Source organism: Macrosteles quadrilineatus, unplaced genomic scaffold, assembly GCF_028750875.1.
Source record: "Macrosteles quadrilineatus isolate MER2022 unplaced genomic scaffold, UCM_ALF_1.0 Scaffold_2__2_contigs__length_208266976, whole genome shotgun sequence".
NCBI lineage: Eukaryota > Metazoa > Arthropoda > Insecta > Hemiptera > Cicadellidae > Macrosteles > Macrosteles quadrilineatus.
This window is the reverse complement of record NW_026542595.1, coordinates 197,140,160-197,147,220: the sequence shown is the minus strand read 5'-3', so window position 1 is coordinate 197,147,220 and position 7,061 is coordinate 197,140,160. Positions and strand designations below refer to the sequence as shown.

The 7,061-nt window shown below is 33.5% G+C and overlaps 1 long non-coding RNA gene across 1 annotated transcript; it reads right to left on the bottom strand.

Annotated features, from left to right (window-relative positions):
* Positions 1-2,671: 2,671 nt before the first annotated feature.
* Positions 2,672-5,993, bottom strand: LOC128987176 (uncharacterized). The gene is made up of 3 exons (XR_008490201.1): positions 5,703-5,993; positions 3,499-3,610; positions 2,672-3,097 (listed from the first exon to the last, which is right to left on the bottom strand). It is a non-coding gene; the product is annotated as an uncharacterized LOC128987176 (long non-coding RNA).
* Between the last annotated feature and the right edge of the window lie 1,068 nt (positions 5,994-7,061).

Sequence of the window (7,061 nt, the reverse complement as noted above, 5' to 3'; positions counted from 1 at the left end):
TCAAAAGATTTAAAATCCGCGACAGGCAATGGACAAGTCAGTCCAACATGACGTAACGCGGAAGGATACGAACTGGAAGACCGTTGGGAGCCGTGCCGTGTGCAATCGTCTCGTCGTCACTCGTGGCTCAGCAATCGCGTAGTCAACATGTGAAGTCGCGTTTTGTCACTGGTGTAGGACAAATTCATTAATATCTTCATTCGTAGCTCGGAAATTAGCGTTCGGGCGGAAATTGTACGTGCATCAAACGATCGCAATTGTCAAAATTTCGCCGAATTGCATTTGGGGGTGTGTTTTATTAGTATTAAGTCGAGACAGTTGAGATGCCGGATTGATTGTTCGCGTTCGTGATGAAAATTCGTACATGCATCATATCGATAGCAAATGTCAGTTTCTAGCGAATCGCGGGTCGTCGTGACGGTATTTTCAATTGAATCATTAAACGCCAGCTCGAAAAAACAAGAATTAATAAGTCCTACATCAGAAAAAACCGTGTCGTGATATTCCGCTCGGTCAGACAAAAAGTCAAAATTACCACGAGTCAGTTTTTAAATGTTCGGTACGCGTGAATCTTCGTCGGAATGAATGTTAATGTGTCGACATGTGTACGTAAGTAAATGTTTGTGTTATTTGTGTTTTAGTATTAAAATAGTCTTGCCAATCTGCCACATTTTTTCACATGTACCACTCGTTTTACAAGTTATGAATCATGTTTTGTTTGGTCTGAGATTTTCGTGTTTCATTTGGTCTACTTAGAGCACATGGTCACGATTCAGGATAAAATGTTTTATTAAATTTGGTCATGTCATACAAAGGATTTAAGTTATAATAGTGAACCTAGTCAAATGAAAATTATTTCTTAAATTGAATTGAAATGGTGTATTAATTTAAAGAGCAATGTTTATCTGTGATATTATTATTTTTGTATTCTATGTACAGTCAGATTCTATCATCATCAGTATTATTATTTAAAACGTTTGTATTTCATGTGTAGAATAATTTTTGAACAGTATTACATTTTTTAATAGTGAGAGTTTGATTGTGTAACGTAAATGGGGGTAACAGAGTGCTCGGTCGAAGGCTAGGGTTGATAAAGGGTCATGAGGATAGACTCCCATTAAATTCATAAATATTAAATACTAAAAAAATTATCAAATAATCGACTCAGCAGTCGATTGGCCCCGTTGCACTGATCAGCAAGGAGTGATGTAGATCACAAACCTACATAATAGTCCCTGTTTGATTAAATTGTAAACTGGCCAGTTTGATAATTACGAACATCTTTGGGGAGTCTGGTGATCCAAAACAAATAAATAAAATCATCAAGGCTAGGTTTTCCCGAGACTTTGCAGTTTTAAAAATGAACAAACCGCCAATTTGAACGTTCAATCTTACAATCAACTCTCTCACTCTCTCTTTCAAAATATTGTTAAATTGTGCACAAAAAGGTTATCACATTATTTATATTCAATATTTGTATCACAGCTCATGATTCTGGTTTATTATACATTATTTTTACATATCACCATCTTTTCATTATCCTGTGTTTCAGCTGTTAGTATCATTAGTATAAAAACTGGTAAAGTAAAGAGGTAAATGGCTTAACTGAAAGAAGTATACAAAGTATACACAAAGAATATTGATGTTTACATTCTATAAATATATTTTGACAGTACAATTTTTATAGGTTCAGTTCATAATATTTAATATCAAGTTGTTGAATTCATGAGTAATCGGCTTAACCGAATCCAGTATATATATATCATCTTGAAGTCATACTTTTGATAAATATTTCCTGTACAAACAGTTTCACAAATATTTTCAATCAATATTTCAATATTATTATTTGCAATTTTACAGTTTTACAGAGTATCAATTCATATCACAATCTTTCATCAGAACAGCACATTTTAATTCATGGAGTGTTCAAATAGACACATCTATTAGTTTTAAGAAGTGTTAGAATTAAGCTGAAGAAGGTGTGAAGGAGGACAACATATCAGACCTCTCACGGTCCATAAATCGGACTTCTGGGATATTTAATTACAGGGCCCACACTTAACATCTTTATTTCCACTGCGCAGCTCTGTGATTGGTCCTCAGTTGTCTGATCATATAAATTAAATTCATTAAAACCCCACCAGGGGGCAACTTTTTGATATACTCACACCTGTATGGAATACCTAAATTGTATTACATAAAGGTGTGAGGTGATTTTATTTGATGGAATGATCAATTAAGTAAAGAGTATATTTTGAATATAAGTAAAGAATTTTTTATTTTTCTTTACATGAGCATGATTACTTCTTACTGAAATGGTTGAGGACCCTATAATTCTGCAGTTTATGTAAGATTAGGTACTCAATTACAATAGACACTGTTATACCTAATAAAAAAAAACCTTTTTTGTTATTTCCGTGCTATTCAAACCGTCAAACAAAATGAAAATAACCAAATACATATCTAATATTACCATGAATGTATCTAACATTACATGTCTAATATTAACATGAATCTCAATCATACCTAATATCAGACAATTTTACGGATTGATACACAATTTGTAATTGAGGTTAATTATCTTTTTAAAATATACCTAACAATATTGATTGTTAAATTAACTAATTTCTATTGAAACTGTTTGTAAAGATGGCTTTAGGCCAGCATTTTATCGATTTTTTATGTAGGCCTATAAATCTTAGGCCTACCTTAGTGACAAAATCAAAAGACAATGCACAATTTAACACAGGATTATTAGGTCTACTAGCTCCTTTGTTGGTAAAAGAATTATTATTTGTGAATTTTCTTCTATTTTAGTCAGCAAGGTAATACTGCTGTTAAATTGATCATCCATTACAAAATATTTAATTTTGTTAATGTTTATCCATAGGTATTTGAAAAATTACCTCATTAGCAAATGTGTAGGCCTTAATCAATATTCAGCATTATACTCCAACATGTATGTATTTAAAAATATTACATTAGATCTTTGCACTTATAAATAATAATGAATTTTAAAGACATAAAGATTATCTAAAGATTGAGTCCATGAGCCATTTATGGGATGCAGTCTTCGTCCTCCTCAGTCGTTTCTTTCCTGAAAAAAGTAACATTATATTATTAACATTGAATATATTCAACTGGTGTTGGATGTAAATTTTTAAGAGATGACTCATGAACAGATTTCTTATTCTAAAGCAGAATCAGAACACCTGGCTTCTTTCAATTTACTGAGCCCTTTTTTGCCATTAACTCCTTAAACATATCATTTTGCTTTGGTTGAGAAAATGTTGCAGTTTCCAATAAAAAAAAGTGTTGGTTTTAATTTGTTTGTCTATAGGCCTACCTATTAGTTTTGATATCTTAGAGAGATAGGCTATGTGCAAATAAATCAAGCATCAACTCTGTAAGGCAAATGAAACATTAGGCTAAGTTTTTACATTTTGCTTTGATGGTGACTAACATCATCTATTAATCAATCATTAGGTATCAAATTACCTTCCTTCCTACTTGCTTACAATTCGATTTCATGACGGTCTTAGCCAATCTTTTGTCACCGTCTCGATGTTTCTTTTTCTTTGGCCTCTGGAAACTGGTTGAAAAACAGCTTCTGTAAGAAATAACAAGAAGTTTGCTATTATTAATAGTAGGCTATGTAGCACTAGTAACGTGTCAAAATCTAATCTCAAAACCACCAAAACTTTGAAAAAGGTTTCAGCTTGAAAAGGTTCCATCAGCGAATTTCTAGATTCAAAACTTTAAATGGGGAAGACAGACAAAAAGAAGTTAAACCTTTGACAAGAACTTCATGCACACTTTTTTAACTTTATTTTTTTGCAATCTCATGTAACGGTGATTTGCCGTTGGGAATAAATAAATTTGATTGAATCAAAATCAGCTTAATATATTTCTCAATGCTGTAAAAGGGCCTAAAAATCAACCATAATAAAGTTTTCCCAGATCTACTCATGCTTAAATAGGGTACAGTTCACAAAACTCGGCATGGTGCAATAAGGTGCTTTGACAAGCATAACCCACGCACATAAAATGTGCCGCAGCCGATTCTCATTCAATTTTCACAAATTTCAAAAGTATGGATACAATAACCAAGCTATGTAGGCTACATACATTTATTAACAACATAAAATTTGTTCTAGCCTAACTTACTTTCAGTTAAGAAGTAAACAGGCCTAGAAAAATCCATACCGCTGAAGAAACGTAACAGATTTTGACGCAAATTGGTTAGCTAGAACTTAACTTATATTTACTTATACTTAACTTAACCTAGGATATGTAAAATGTCGCAAAGTTCAGGTAAATTAGAACAAACTGGCTGTCACTGTCAATACCGTATGAATAAATTATTGGTAAGTTATCAGTCGAGAAATGTTACCAATAACTTAATTATAACATAAAAAAGGCCTCATCCATAGTGTGACAGTAAATAACAAATTAAGTTATTCTAGGAATTGGTCAAACAAATACGTTAGATAGGAGTACATTTTCGGTTTGTTGGAAGTTATTTTTGGTTAGCTTATGCTCCCTAGCCTAAGTTTAATTTACTGCGCTTGGCTCGATTTTATTTTTATCCTACCCTACCTAGCAGTACCGGTAGCCTATTTTTAACTTATGCCTAAGGAATTTATTTTATGAAATCAACTATCCTTTAAGGGTGTAAGAATTATTTAGGTGTAGGGCCTAACAATTGAGTTACGGTAGACTATTTAAGATATTTAACTTGTAACCTAACTTTTAAGCCTGGTTTACACGGGTAGAGTTGTTGGTAGTGTAGAGTTTATAGTAGAGCTACTTTCTTGTCCACTCTACCGATTTTAAGCAAGCGACTGTTCACACATAGTAGAGTGTTGATGATAGTTTGTGAACTGTTTGTTCCACCTCCATTCCCAAAATGAGTGTTATAAACCAGTTACAAGACAGTGTCACTCTACCAGAAACTCTACTCTACTGCCGCGGATCTCATTTACACAAGTATAGTGTGCAGGAGAGTGACAATTTTGCTAGTGGTGGGGGAAGTAGAGTAGAGCTACTATGCCACATGTTGCTAGTAACTCTACTCTACCACCTACTATCTACTATACTACTACTAGGCGCCAGTGGGTGTTTACACGGGTAGAGTTACTATACTAGAAACTCTACTCTACCCACAACTCTACCCGTGTAAACCAGGCTTTAATCTAGGCTTTGACTAAGGCTGACTGCATAGGTTTAAGAAAATGATTGTAGTAGGCATATGTTAGGTATATTCCTATATAGGTTGTTAAAAGTTGCAGATTTGAAACTGTGGCCAATGGTTCACCTAAGTAAGGTTAAAAAGTGATATCGCATTAGGACATGCAGTAAAACGTTAGGACTCCGTTCAAGTAAAAACCAAACTTTCAAAGAAAGCCCCATCAAGGCTATAGGCCTACTAACAAATGTACTAAGATTAAATCCAATGCAAATTTGTTAGGTAGTCTAAAAACTTATTTAACTGTAAGCCAAAGCCTGGCTAACTCATTTAGGTTCGTTTTCTATAAGTAACTTAACTTAACTACCGGTTTATAACTTAACCTAACTTTAATCAGTTTAAAGAAAGACTAGCCTAGATGTTGCAGAATTTTTATCGAACCTAATTTTTGATGTGTAACTCACATTGAAACTTATTAACTAAAGTAGGCCTAATGTTATTTTGAATTCCTTACCTTGGTTTGGGAGACAGCCTCTTCAATAACGATATTCTTTGGTGAAAGAAAACTAAAAAACTGAAGGTAAACTACCTAACAACAAAAATCTTAGGCTACTAATATAATATGGATACGATTATACACTATTACATTTTAATTTTAAATTGAAAGGACTAAGTTATACTTTTGCAAAGTCAAGAGGTTAGGCACAACAGCCAAGCAAAGATGGCGACGCCGATCTTTTGACAGTTGGAGTTGGAACAGAAAAATCAGTCCCCTCCCCTCCTCTGCCACGGACTGCACTGGACCCTGTCATTAGCTCTCAGTCTGGCGCGAAAATTCTTTTAAAATTTAAATCTTGCTCAATTTTTAAAAACAATACAGTAGTTATTTTAATCAATCTTTTATTTTGGTTGTAGAGATAATTAGGACACATACTTGTCCTATGTATGGGTATGTGGTAGTACTGTAGTAACTTTAATATTTTACAGGAAAAAATCACAAAAGTTGCAAAAAATATAAACCCTAATTTTCACAACACTGAGAGGTTGCACCATTTAAATTTAAATTATAAGGACCAAAATATACTAATTTTGATCAATATAGGTTAAAAAAACACAGTTTTCCTCTATTATATATAAAATAACATATAAGTTACAGTAGCTTTTAAACTGTAATTTTACAGTAATAGGCGTTGTAAAATTTTTTTCTGAATTTAAAGGGCTCTAACATACTTGTTATTTATAAAAAATTTTTGGCCAATTTTTTTAAATAAGATTTTGCTATTATTTCATGGGTTTTTATGGAAAAATCACCATTAAAAAACAAAATTTCAAAAAAGTTAAAACTTTGAAAACCCATGGTTTGGTACTTATTACTTGCTGAATTTCATCACAATCGGGCAACACTTGTGGTCTGTAGCTCTGTACAGATTTGCTCATTATGTATAAATTAATCGTTATCAGTAATCTCCAATTTACCAAAGTGAATAACTTGTAAAAAAACAACAAACACATATAATTGTGTCTGAATTCTGGACCAGAGGCCATTATCAGCCAAGAACACTGCCAGTATCATCCAGTACCAGCAAAAACCTGGCCAGTATCAGAATCAGAATATAGTTTTATTGCCATAATAATACAAAAATGAACTGGGCATAAGTCACTAAAACTATCAAGTAAAACCAGACCCATTAAAATAAAGATACAAACTTCAATATCAGCCCAGTACTCGCCAGAACCTGGCCAGTATCAGCCCAGTATTGGCCAGTATCAGCCCAGTACCCTCCAGAACCTGTCCAGTATCATTCCAGAACCTGGCCAGTATCGCCCAGAACCTGGCCAGTATCACCCAGAACCTGGCCAGTATCGCCCAGAA